This window comes from Tinamus guttatus, unplaced genomic scaffold (assembly GCF_059628265.1).
Source record: "Tinamus guttatus ecotype Peru unplaced genomic scaffold, ASM5962826v1 Tinamus_guttatus_pri_ptg000019l, whole genome shotgun sequence".
Classification (NCBI taxonomy): domain Eukaryota; kingdom Metazoa; phylum Chordata; class Aves; order Tinamiformes; family Tinamidae; genus Tinamus; species Tinamus guttatus.
In genome coordinates this window covers 909663-923868 of record NW_028288553.1, presented here as the reverse complement: position 1 = coordinate 923868, position 14206 = coordinate 909663, and the positions used below count along the sequence as shown (strand labels likewise).

General features: G+C 48.4%; 1 protein-coding gene across 2 annotated transcripts in view; it reads right to left on the bottom strand.

Moving 5' to 3' along the window:
- LOC104577625 (activator of transcription and developmental regulator AUTS2) overlaps positions 1-14206 on the bottom strand; it is a 615539-nt gene that overhangs the window by 409660 nt on the left and 191673 nt on the right. The window lies entirely within an intron of this gene.

Here is a 14206-nt window from a genome sequence, read left to right as displayed (position 1 = left end):
ATACAGCATTTGGTGATTGCACTCCTGTAAAAATCCTCCACAAGTAACAGCCACCAACGCTCATTCTCAAACTGCAGGCGCCGCAGCATCACTCACAGAGTGCAGCAGCCACGGGCTGCTCTCCAGGCAGGGAAATCCAGGGTGTTGGGGAATCCTCTTAAACCGCTCAGCAGCTGCACAAGCTGAGCTCCCTTATGGAGCCGCTCTTACGACTTTATCCTACAAGATGCCATGTGCTTCAGTCCAGCAGTATCCTTCAGGACAGGCTTAACTTCAAATACCTGGAGAGTTTCGTTGCAGTTAATCATGCTGCTCAGAGGCTTAAGATTAAGCACATGCCTAAGCGTTCTGTAGATCTGGACAAGAACTTATGGAGATGAAGCCTTTACTCCACAGCCGGAGTGTACAGTTAGCTGTTCAAGTGAAGACTTGGACTTCAGAATTACTGACAGAAATCTGACATCAGATGCAAAAGCTTGAATGGCCACTTGGTTTCAAAAGCCTAAGTTTGGGCTGTAGCAGATGCAGAGATCTGTTTATGGCAACCAGAAATTTAATAAATGGAAAATGTTCAGAATTCTTTGCTTTTCTCTCGCAACCTGTTTTACAAGCTTGGAGCAAACAAGTCTTGTAAATGAGGTTTATGCAATGCTTTGTAAAATGGGGCTAAAGCTCTGAGAGACACACTGATGAACTACAGTAATATAGGTCCTGATTCGCAGTTATATAAATCTGGTTTCTTCAAATGCTGAAGACAAAAGCACTAAATTGCTCTGCAGCAATTTGGATAAACATGATACACTAGTAATAATTAAATTGGCAGTGGTTTTCTTTTAGCTGTCCTATTTTAAAAGCAACTAATTTAACTTCTCCCCAAATGTTTGTTCTTGTCCAATGTACAGAAAAAGCAGTAAAACAATGATGACAAAGGGTTCAGCTCAGTAGCACAGAGAGTCCCCTCATTATTAACATGCATCTCTGTGCTTAAAAAAGAAATGCGAGACTTAATCCAACAGAAATCATAAGCATGTTCCTAGCTCTAAAGAGAAGTCCAGCTTCCTTAATAAGAGCTTCCAGAGCCCAAAAAAGATATATTGGCGCTGGAGTTAATACTCTTAGCACCCTTCCAAACAGTATGAAGAACAATAAAAGGTGCCACAAACCATCTCCATTTAGGAGAGTTACAGGTCTTTCAAAAAAATTTTTTTTTCCATAATCAAGGCATGAGATTTGTCGACAAGACACGGAAGGACTCAATTCCAGACGGAAGCAGCCTGCAGGAACGACGGTGAACAAAGCCTGCCACACTAACGGCATGAGACCCGCACCGCTTGCGGTGCCAAATGGCAGTGAGAGGAGAGCAGCACGCGCTCTCCAAGGGCAAAACTGAATCTGGGTTACACTGGGATTATGACAGAACTTCCTCCGACGGCAGCAAAGCGTCGCTCAAGCCTGTGCTCACCTCCCCCGGGGACTGGAGCCGTTATTAAACCTGCTTCTTCTAACACCAGTTGCTGGCGGGGGTCAAGTTTGCACAGCAGCTCAGGCAAGTGCACTTTCCCCCTCGGATCTGGGAGTTTCTTCACGTATAAAGGAATGTTGTTAAGAAACAGCTCCGAGCTGGGCAGAGTATCTTCAGGAAGAGCTTTGCATGGTCATATCTGCAAACAAGCAAGAGATCTGCTTGTTCTGTGAGATCTCTTCAAAAGACTAAAGCCTTTCGAATGCCGTAATTGCCTTCACACGACTTTTTCTCACCAGAGAACATCTCCAATTATCTACACATGCACAGACGCTTTCTTTAAATGCAACTGTCCTCAGGCTTCATTCCCAAGAAAATGGACAGAATTAACTCTCCCAACTTAAAAAAGGGGGGAAGCAGAAGAAGAATTCAGTGCACATGTGGAAATGTTTCTCGGGCTCTTTATGGCCCACAGAGCTCATTTCCCACGGAAGGGGCAGCAGACTATTTTTAGATAAATGCTAATGAGGACGGCAGCGCTTTCTTCACTCTGGCTGCTGCTATTATGCTGAAAGGGAAGGTCAACAGCTAATAAACCCAGTTAACAAGCCATTCTGAACTTCACTTCAGCTTAACACTCTTCAAAGTTGCAGTCATTAAATCCATAGGCTATTAGGAGCTGCCCTCCTGTTTTCGCTAGGAACGCAGGCAAACTTTCAATGTAGCCATTAATTGAATTAACAGACTCTAATCCAATTTGATGTAGTGTAAATTGGGAACCACACAGCGGCGAGGACACGCACAGAGGAGTTTCCCCTCTGCAGACAGCCTGTGTCCAGCTACTTGTGTCACCATTTCAGTACGCCTCCCGCGAAGGCTGCTCTCACGTGCACAACCCGTAACATCAACCGCTCTTCCATACCGATGGAGCTTTCTACCACACGACACAAAGGCACCTCTTGCAGATTAATAACCTGCTTCAGTTTACTCATACAGCCTGGTGAGCAAGGATCTCAAAATCTATTGTCACCATTGAATTGGTGGCAATTACACTTCTTTGAAGTAGAAAAATACCACATGCGCTTGGCAGACCAGGCAGCCAGAGTCAAGAGATGCTGAGCAGGAGAGGTGAGCTGATGGAGAAGCAGAAGCAGAGCAACAGCTCTTCTGTAAGCAGTGCGGGTTGGAATCTGCGGCAGGCACAGCAGCCCGGGTGCATCACCAAACCGCTGATGGAAAGTGATACAATCTTTGAAAACATTTCTGTGTTAAGACCTGCCTTTAAAAGGACAACAAGTGCATCAATCTGCAACAACATGCACTTCAATCTTCCAAAGTGTAATGGCAATGGAGTCTGACGCGCTCAGCCAGCCACCCCGGCCCAAATTAGGGAGGCCCCGTTTAACGAACAAAACCGAGCTGTCAGTCCTCAGCGCTGCTCGCACGCACGTGGGAACGTTTAAACTCCAAGCCTGGAGATCAGCTCTTCTTGGAGCCTGCAGCTGGGCACAGCCTGCGCCGCTGGGGCCACGTGCGTGCCCTGTCCAGATGGCCCCGGCGCGAGGGGCCACGCGCAGGCTGCAGCGCCCACGGGCTGCTGCCCCGGCTGCAGGACCGGCAGCGCCCAGGCCTAAGCCCCCCGGCCAAAGCAGCCGGTCCACCCGGCCTTTACCACATACCTGCAAGAGGCAGGGAGCCCCGCTGCACCCGAGCACGAGCCCGGGACATGAGCAGCTCCCCAGCATCCTGGGGACATCCCAGGGGAGGCGATGGAGTGATCCAAATACAATCCAAGGGCCAGGAAGCTACGACATAGTTAATCCACACACAAACTGGCAAGACTAGGACAGAGATATGCTAAGTCTACAGAGACCTTATATATATATATATATATATATATATATATATATATATATGTATTTAATATTAACCTGCATAATAGGCATTCTCGCACACGACAAGTGAGGAGATCCGAGCTCCCCTTATCGCAGACAGGAAGACATAAAGCCACAGTCAAAATGGAAGAGGACATCTGGAGAGGAGAGCACACGCACATTCAAACCCGCGGGTTCCATCAGGAACAGGAAAACACAATGGAGCTTTAGAAATAACTAAATACAGTAATTTTGGCTCGGCTGTAATTAAGGAAGAAAAAAAAAGCCTGACTTCTCTCCATCCTTTACAGTCGCTGTTCAGTGTCACAGCGATATTCAATTATTCCATATAAAGAGTGTTTATTTTCTTTTTCACATTATTATTATATTATCCACTGTTGGTATTGCTGCAGGCTGAGCAGTGAGACAGGCCCCAGCCGTGGCCGAGACATGGCGAGGACACACGGCGCACAGAGTCCCCGAGCAGCTTGCTGTCAGCATAGGCAACGTGTAGGAGAAAGGCAAGGCTGTATTTTTATTCCATGGGTGGGAAAAGGAAGGAAAATGGGGCGAAAATATAAAATAAAAATACTTTATGCCTGATTTCACGTGCAGGTGCTTCTGTTGAGTGTCTGCAAGCAGCTCTCAGTGGCAACATGCCGCCTCCACTGGCTTTGCCAAATGGAAATGGCACATGCAGTTTTAACCATTTGAATATATATATATATATATTTAAATATATAAATTTAATATATCAATTTATATATATATATATATATATATATATATAAATCACCTTTTAAAAGCCCACAATTTTAAAACAAGGTGGATAGTTTGGGACTAATGTTGTTGTCACGCAGGAAAACCTTAACAGGATTGTCAGGATACAAAAGGATGGGAGAAGCTCCAGCTGTACAGCAGCTTACACCGCGAAAAACGTGCTAATTCATCCGTGTTTTGGGATTCTCTGCATTACAGCAATTTGCACCCCAAAATCTGAGCAAAATCTTAGGAGACATTGCAAATGTAGTGCAGCCTCAGAAAGGACAGGCAAGTATCACTGCAGCATGGTTCCATACGTACAGGTGGAAATGGGGAAAAAAAAAATAGTAGTACTCAAACAGGAGGATGGCCGGTCTTGCAGAGAAGGGCACAGTAACATCCAGTGGCTGCAAGCAGAATGTAGAAAAAAAGAAATTGGACTCTAAATAGGACACTTATGTTTTAACTGTGAGGGTTATTAACCACTAGATCCACTTCCCAGGGACTGCAGTGGATTCTCAATTACTGGCAATTTTAAACGGAGACCAGATTTATTTATTTTAAAGACAGGCTCCAACAGGAATTAATTATATCAACTCCTGCTGCCCACATTGTACAGGAGCTCAGACAATGCTCCAAATGCTCCACGTGGGAATTCTGACCTCTAATGGGATCAGAGAGCAATCCAAAAAAAAAAAAAAAAAAATCTGGGATGGAAAAATCCAAGAAGAAAATACAATTTCAGTTGTGCCTGTGCCAGAATGGGGGTAGTGTCGCTGCTCTCAAAAGGATCAACATCTTTCTGCAACACCGGAAAACAGGGCTGGGATCCCAGGAGCAGTGTGGGAGCCAGCCTGTGCAAAAGCACTTTGGAGCACTAGAGAACAGCACCAACTGCAAATGCATTCTGTTTGCACACAACGGATGCCAGAAGCAATTTTCTGTTCCAGAGGCTCACACCAAGCTCTTGCTCCATTTGGGGACCAGTTTTCCCAACACATTTTTGTTTTGGACAGGGAGCAATCAAGGAAGCCACCCGCTTTGGTTTAGTTTTAAGGCATTTCTGTAGCACAATAAAAACCTAGCATTAAACCATAAATCAGTGAGCGGCTGTACAAGCCCGCGGTGCCCCGTGGTCCTTCCCGGCTCTCCTGGGAGCTGCATCTTTGCATTTTCCATGCTGGGCAGGGACCCATCTCCATCACTAGCCTAAAGCTTTCAAGAGCTCTAGCAGGAAAGGCCGGAGGTGCTGGTGCCGCAAGCCCAAGCACATTATGAACTGTATTTATAGGACCTGCCTAGCCATTTAATGGGATCCTGAATGATTTGCTTAGGTGTTTACTTTTACTAAAAGCAGTTTATAACCTCTGCTCCACTCTCTGAAGCTCCTCTTAAATCATTCTGTAAATACATCACAGGGCAGGAGAGAGCAGCACTGGGGCTTTCCAGCGCTTTCCGCAGCCCGCGCCGCCAGCGCCACGGAGACGCCTCTTTGCTGCTCAGAACCCACACAGGGAAACCCGCTCTAACAGCTAAGGGCATTGCGGCGGGAACACGCAACCCGGGCACAGTGACACACCGTGCGCACGCATCTCGAGATGCCCTTTTGAAGGGATCCTGCAGTTTGGGTCCACTCCTGCTTCCTCTCTCTCCTTCCCCATAGATTAAATCAAAATTTGGCACCACTGCCCGACTCTAATCCATCGTCGTGCAGCTCTTTCGTATATCAATGTTTGACTGCTTTCTATGTAAAACAGGTCATTAAGCTAATCAGGAATTGACTACTACTACAAACACCTTTTGAATAAGGTCAAATTAAGATAAAAGTCCTTGCTTTCTGCGTCTCTCAGCAACAAAGACTATAACCAGGCTGCTAAACCTGCCATTAATGTCAGCGTGCAGATTAAATGTCATTAAAGGCAATTTGTCACTTACATACACACTTATCTCAATCTAATAATTACCAAAAGGTCAGGCAGATAAACCAGTGTGTTTCCCTCTGCAATACATTTCAGTTGCAGGAAATGACAGAATACGAGTTTAATTGTATACATGTGTATTTGTATATGAAAAAGTATGTGTCTGTGTGTACACACACACATAAAATTACATGCAGCCAAACAGAATAATGTATTTTACAGAGCTACTTGGGACCAGGCCTTACTGTGATGCCTGAGCTGTAAGCGAGCCAAATGCGCCGCCACCCCGAACGAGCGCAGCGGGGTGGCCTCGCGCCCCACTGGGGAAGCCCTGAGAAGCAGGTCAACAGGCACTCACCAAACTGTGCATGTGGCTGCACTAGGGACACTCACTGCCCCTCGGGGACTGCGGGAGCCAGGCAGGAGGTGCGGGGAAGCGGCCTCGGAGATGCAGCGGTCCCCCAAGGCGGTCCCTGGCCCGCAGCACCCCGCACGCCCACCACATGCGTCCCGCTGGCAGCCCCAGCACAGGAGAAAGCCAGACTTGGTGTTCTTTGGCCTCACTTCTCCACATTTCTCACAAGGCTCAAATTTGCTTTAAATTATACCTGCCTTGAGGAAGGCATAGGGAAAGGAGAACCTCGGATTCCCCACACTTGGCCATCATATCCCTCAGTGCACTGGGAAGATATTCTGAGTTTCTTGTTGGGCAACCCATTTTCCAGAGAGCTACAGGTTACAAAAGCAGGTTTTGGTTTCAAAAGCAGCCAGTGATTTGGGACATCTTGGGTCTTGGGTGCGTCTTACACAGAGTCAACCTCTGCATCAACATCATGAATCAATAAAAACATCTGGAGGAGGATCCATCCCAAGGAACCAGTTGCTTTTCAAGGATGGAGTTGGAAACTTGTTTTACATAGCCTAATACTTGTCTTGGAAAAAAATATATTTATTCCAAAAATGCATTAGCTTTTGCCACATATACATGAGTGACTTGAGGAAGCACTTGTAATTTTTTCTGGTGTCAGGTTTTGAAGACCACGTACAGGACTATAACCAATGTGAGCTGTGTTCCATAACACTTGTTTTGGCTGAGAAGATAGGCACGTGTCAACCTGAGAGACACCACCATTCATGACCCTTAAACACTCCATCCCAGAAGAGAAACAAGGACGACGTTGTACCAGACACAAGAAACACCATTACAATTTGCTGTAGAGTAATTGTATGGATTTATACACAGATTTTTTCCCCATAAAACAGGGGAAGAAATTGAAGGCTAGACCAAGGAAGCCTTGACTCACTTATCGTACTCATATTGCAACGTCTGAGGGTGGCAGTGGCTTTGGAAGGACACAGTTCTGTGTGAACAAGGCGCTACCCTGCAGCTGTGGTCAAGACTGCAGTGATTAAGCACTGTGATTAATTTAGTCTCAGCAGAATCAATTCCACTCAACTACAAATCTAATTTCCATAGTGGAGAGGACTCTGCCCCTTCCATGATCTGTGTGGTGCTGAATTTAGATCATTTCTCTCTCAGATGTATGTTTGGAGGGATCATAATGCAATTAACGGCTGTTTTGACAAAGCAAATGCGACAGTTCTATTTATGTGCTGCTGTTTACTTGGCTTACTCTAATCTAGCCTTTCATTAAGGGATATCTAGTTCCAGAACGCTTCTAGCATGAAAGCCGAAGGAAAGATCACCTGTGTCCAGCACAGCTCTCCCACTGGGCTGCCTTGCGGTAGGCAGGCCAGCTCCCCAAGCCTGTACCTCTCCCAAAAGTCAGCATCTTCCACGGTTTGTTCCTGTCCTTCTGAACAGATATGGTGATAAAAACCAGCACAGTTTGGTTAGGCCCTCCAAAACGCAATGGCCACCACCCATGGGGTGCATCACCAGCAAACCTTGTTATATTCATGGCCAATAAAAATGCTGGTGGATTCCCAATAAAACCAAGTCACGGGGCACAGCAGATCATTGTAATTTGCTCTTTAGCCAATATCATTATGCACTGGTTAAAGAGCAAATTATATCGAAAATGGGATTGATTCTGAAAAATCGCAGCCTAAGCAAAGGACGCCTGGATGAAAAAACCCAAGCCATTCCCTGCCGACTTTCAAGTTAAACCCGAACTTCCCCTCCCACCCACCCCGGGCTCTCAAATTCCACCCGTGGCGTTCTCGTGGTGGAGGGACATTCCCTCCGCTTGCCACCTCTTTATGGACACGCAAACAAAATAACATCCAACTGATTTTTTTTAGTTAAAACAAATAAATAAACCAAACAGCACAGGAACAGCTAGACACAGGTTTCTCCTATCCGTTTCAGTTCCAGCTGCTTCTTGAGTTTCACGTGCTTGGGAAGTCATGGGATGTTGCTGGATTACACATCCTTTTGAAGTCCCAGCTTTCCATCAGAACACTCAGTTCCAACATTTATCGGGATCTTAATTCTTCCAGTGAAGCACAGAACCCCCAGCCCAGCCCGAAGAAATCACTAGAGCTTTTCCTCCAACGAGACTGGGGAGGGTCCAATCACTCCCGAACCCGAGCCAGATTTTCTGGCCAACTCTGATCACATTAGGACCCTGCAGCATCTGCAAGCAGATTTGCACCTCCTGGGCCATCTTTTCGGTTGCTTCTCTCACCACACACTAGAAAGACTTTAACTTATGAGTTCAAGGCAAGGGCCTTGGCACATCCCGCACCCCAGCACGTGGCCCTTATCCTTTCAGGATTTGTGATTTAATAAATAAATAAATAAATAAAGCATTCCTAATGTCAGAAGCTCAGGCAGCCAACAAGAAACCACAATTTCTCTGTAAACACTTGATTTTAACCGCTTTGTTCTGCTAGCTCATCCCATATATTCCTCCTGCAAACCATTTACCCAGCTCTAGTAGCAAAATCAACCTTCTTTTGGTGAATGCAGGGACAGGGCAGGCAGCTGTGGGCCTGCACAAGTCAGACGGGAGATCATGAAGCACTGCGAGCTCGCAGCGACAGCATAATGGACGGCACCTTCCCCGGCCAAAGCATCCAAAGTTCCACAGGAACTTCAGGAAAAACTTCTTGACAGTGAGGGTGACAGAGCACTGGAACAGGCTGCCCAGAGAGGTTGTGGAGTCTCCTTCTCTGGAGATCTTCAAAACCCGCTTGGACGCAGTCCTGTGCCACGTGCTCTAGGTGACCCTGTGTGTGCAGGGGGGTTGGACTAGATGACCTCGAGAGGTCCCTTCCAACCTTAACGATTCTATGATTACTCTAAATACCACAGCCACGGGCGCCGGAGGAATTCAATCCGCTTTCTGCAGAAAGCCAAATCCTCAAAAGCCTGCTCTGCCTGCACCTCCTCCAGGCGGCAAGCGCACCTCCTCTCCCAGCTGGGACACGGTATTGCAGACAAGGCCCAGCCGGGGCCAGAGCACGGGCTGCCTCTCGCTTCGCCTTAAGCCAGCCCAGCACTCAGGCCAGCTGCGAGAACCACAGGCCTGAGGCCTCAACGGCCCCATACGCAGGAGGAGACGGGAGACGACCCCCCCGAAACCCAGCAGACAAGAAGAGACGGAAACGTCGTCGCGCACGAGACATGGCCACGTCCTGCCATCACGGGGGATCAGAGACCCTCAGAACGAGTGCTGAGGCTGTCACTTCCAGCGAGCACTGACCAAAATCCTGCACAAGCTGCAGAACTCTTCAGGGCTTTTACAAGACAAATTTCAGTAATCTCTTTAAGTGCTTCTTTGGAAGTGAGCACGAACTTGCCAAATCCTGGATAGCTGCAACGCAAGTTGCAGGAAGGGCTCGAGGGTTCACTTGGGAAAGTACTCCATGGTCTTAATATTCCCCAATATCCAGTTTGGAAGCTGGATAAAGACAACGTGAAGGAAGGGGACAAAGACAACGTGAGTATTACAGGGCTTCCCAATTGTGATGAAAAGAATAATCCTACACAGGGACCAAACTCTGATTTGCTGCTCTTGTATTTTGAGGGAAACTGTTACTACTGGTTTAACAGTGCAGAGCAGAAGAGTCTAGAAATACTCCCTGCAAAAGCAGCCTCTCTTATGGCTTTTCTCTAATTCCATCCCAAAGTAACAAGTGCTTGATCAAGAGCAAAGGCGAACAGCATTTCATCAGAAATAAAGGGACAAATTGAACAGAGGAGAGAACCTAGTCCCAGTCACAGCCTGGAGATGGGAAGCAAAGAGGATGTTCCTGAGCTTGGAGCCGGGTAGTGCCTCAGGAACCTGATCCCGTGGGGCTCTCAACCTCTGATTTTCCCGCTGACAGCTGGAGACGGCAGCGCTGGTAGCAGAACTGACAGAACGTGGACTCCATGACGGAAGGAAAGGGAAAATAAACAGTGAACCCCACGTGCCCCACTACTTCGGTAGTCACTGCTCTGAGAGCAGCCACACGGTTACACACGGCCCGCGCAGGAAATCACTTAGAGCAAACGGTCCTTGCACGCGGGGAAGAGGATGCTCTTGTCAGAGAGGCACCGGGGCCCAGACGGCCGTGCCGCAAGGACAGAGCAGGATATGAACCCCAGGCCGGGTCCCGCCGGCTCCCTGCTCTCCCGCCAGCGCTCGTGGCAGGACCCAGCACCGCGCAGGGCCCACGCTCACATTGCAATCTCTGTACAACAGCGTGGAGAGCAGCAAGGACGTCTAGAGCACTATGGGAGCTGTAACAGCCATGGATGAAGTAGACTCCACTCCTTGAGTTCCCATTATCCAGGGGAAATTCTCCTGCCCCCTTAGGGCAATTATGTGCATCAGTGGGTAGGAGATTGGCCCTCAAGATTTTGTGTCTGCTTTTTAAATCCCATTAATTTTAATGCACTATTCCCTCCTTCACTAAGTTTCTGTGACGGGCTACAACAAGCGACGCATTTTGGTCTCCAGCCTGCAGATTTTAGAGGTTTAAATACACGACTTGCAAGCAGCCGCATCCCCTTTCCAAAACCCCACTCAGAGCACTTTGGGTTTGAACCACACGGTGCCTCAGGACTAATTAAGCTCACTAATTAATCCCCACTCTCTCTACCTCTGTGCTGCGCTACCGCTCGAGGACTGCAGGCCGGAGCGGGGAGCAGAGGCGGCGGTGCAGAGGAGCCGACGCCAAGGGCTTGTCCTGACCCGCTCCTCACGGCCCAGCGCGAGGAAGGCCCTGCCACAGGCCAGGGAGGAGGGGGCTGTCACGGAATCTGCTCCTTCCACTTCAGCACCTGCAGCTGCCTTCAACAGCCTGCAGAGTTTTTAATCTTTAGCATTACGGTACCATCAGAAGGGCAATTTTCCAACGCTGCAAAGCAGGTGAAAATCAATGGCAATAAAGTAATTACGAGTTTTAAGTACAGCTATTTTATTAGACATAGAAGCCAGTGTCATTTCTTTCCAGGTGTAATTTTAATTGCATGGAAATTACTTACAGCAAGCCCCATTTTAGCTCCAGGAAGACCAAACAAAAATGTACTTTTGTTCTACAGCACCTTATTAAAAGGGGAAAACCTTTAGCTAACGGGACCAGGTGCATCAAACCTGGAGGAACACAGGGATGCTACAGCGCAGCCCGACACAGCAGGACCCCGGGACAGGGAGCGCGGAGGCCTCGGGAGCGCGCGCAGCTCCATCTGCGCAGCTCATTTCCGAAGGACACGCGAGCGGGTTGTGCTGCTGGCACCGCCGCCTCCCCCTCGCCCAGGACCGACCAGCACGAGCAGCGGCAGGGCTGGGGACGGTTACGTAAAGGTAACGCGTGGAGCGCTGCAGAACCGGGGAGGGGGAGCATCAGAGAGCTTGCACCATCTGTCTGCGGAGAAAAAAACAACAGCTGGTGCAAGAAGGCGCAAGATGCCAGCCTCGCAAGTGACAAGATGGGAAATGACAGGAAACAGCTTTTCACTCTTGCAACAGCAAAAGAAACGTACAGCCCGTGTTCTCGTGTTTGAAAACCTCCAGATGCTGCCCTCTTCTCACATTTCCATATCTTTGTTCATGCAACATCTGAAAGCTTTTCTATTTTTACAGAGGGAGGGAAAAAAAGCACAAAGCCATCAGATGTATATGTTTCTTTCCCCCTTGCAAGAGGATGCTGAATGCATTTTAATCATGATCCTAAGACAAAAAAAAACAAAAAGAAAAAAAGAGAAAAATCAGCAGTATTTGATGTGAGGAACCTTTGAAACTTTCTCCTTCTCTGAAAGAACTGAAATGCATTTGGCTCTTACAGAGGTTGTGCATGACAAATATTAGCTTATCTGGAGGATGATCAGGCCGCTGGGCTGATCCATGGCCGTACCGAGGTTCAACGTAAACGTTTTGCTGAGGTAACAAACTTCAGCTGAGGCAACAGCAAATCCCCGTGGCCGGGGCTCCCAGATGCCTCCCGATTTTAGGGCTGTTGAAGCACTTGACACCGAGCCCCTGTGCTGACCATCAGAAGCCCCAGTGTTTCTGGAAAGGGCATCTGCAAAGTTGCCAAACGAAGCTGCACATTCAGGGAAAAAGCCACCCAAAAGCCTCCCGCAAGCCTCCCGCCACACTCACAGCCATCTCTGGAGGAGGCATCGTGACTATTCAGAAACATTTAGGGAATTATGTGATGACCTGACAGTTAGTGACCCCGAGCAACACTGCAAGGTGAGCGTCACCAGGAGGAGAACGGAGCCGTTGGGCAGAACACGGTGAGCAGGGCGCAGGGACGTGGACGGACATGGCAGGACCGCGTGGCGCCCGCCCCGCGCACACACGGCCCAACGGTTCCGTCTGCACAGCCACCCCGTGGCACAGGGATCCAGCACAGCCGCCTAGCCAGGCCGCTGAAGGAAGACCCTGCAGCCTGATTTCCTGGGTGCAAATCAAGGTGCAGCAGCTCCCGGCATCACCCAAGGTCACACAAGAAACTAGAGGAAGAGGCAGAGAACTGCCACTGTTTTTCCTTACGTGGCCTTGAGCTCTATCCAGTAGTTAATTCTTCACAGAGAAACAGTTGGTCTTTCGAGACAGAAACCACGTTTTTGAAAGACAACCTTATTGCATTAGCAGCAGCCTATGCGGAGCGAGCGGTACCATAAAAAACACTTTAAGCATCATTGAGCAAGCCAGCTTAGCGAGAATTTACTAGGTGCTGTTTATCCCTACCTTTGATTCTCTACATGGTCTCTACAGATCAGAGTACTTAGAAAACATAATTATTTTAATTAGGGGTAATTCAATTAGGATATCTTATTGCCAACAACAACTTTGCTAATAAGAAATGAACACACTTGACTTTTCTCTTTTTCTTTTTAATCTTACCTTTGGGGACTCCCCGACGCCTCCCAGCCGGGAGGTATTGCTTTCGCTGCTGCACTGCCTCTGGAACGGTCTCATTCAGTGTGTGCTTCAATTCACCCAGGTCTCCTTTGCTGCCGGGGCAGAGGCCTGGACTGCATCCTGGGAGGTGAAGTCCAGGATGGGGGAAACAGGGAAGAGACCTCCAGAACTGCGAACTTCAGCCCTGGGTGGTGGCCAGGATTAAGCCCAGGAGCCTCTCGTGTCCTGAAGTCCCTGCACCCTGTTTTTTGATGTTTTTTTCCCCTAAAGCAGCAGCTTTGCATTAAAGAGCAGTAATCAGTTCACTGCAACAGTTGCCTCTAGGATGACTGAATCCATCCAAGGGTCACCATCACAGTGAACGGGGGATTCCTACGCTGCCAATGAGTCTCTGCTAACACTTTCAACACAGAAATGTAACTTAGGTGCCTTCAAGTATATCCTCGGTGAGCAGCAGGAGCAGCAGCAACAATATTTTCCTTTAATAGCACACGCCAGGTTATTTTTGAGAGGTGCTTGCTGTGCTCAGCAATCTTTGTGAACACAATTTGAACAGAAAGATGGGAGCCCCTGGAAGAGCAGCCCCACCAGCAAGGGCAGCGCTTGGCGGTCTCCAGCTTTCACCAAGCTGAGCTTCAGAAAGGGGGCAGCATCCTGCTCAAACCCCTCTAATGGAGCACGCCTTCCGCCCAGGAAGAGGAAGAAGCAGGTACTAATGCAAACAACAGTGACACTGGGCTAGAACTCGAGTGCGAGGTTTGGCCCATCTCCCCTGCATTACGTGGGTAGCATGGGTTGGTGTTGCCCCATGCACTGCAGCACCACGTGTCAACCAAACGCAGAGATGCTCAGCACGGGCACAAT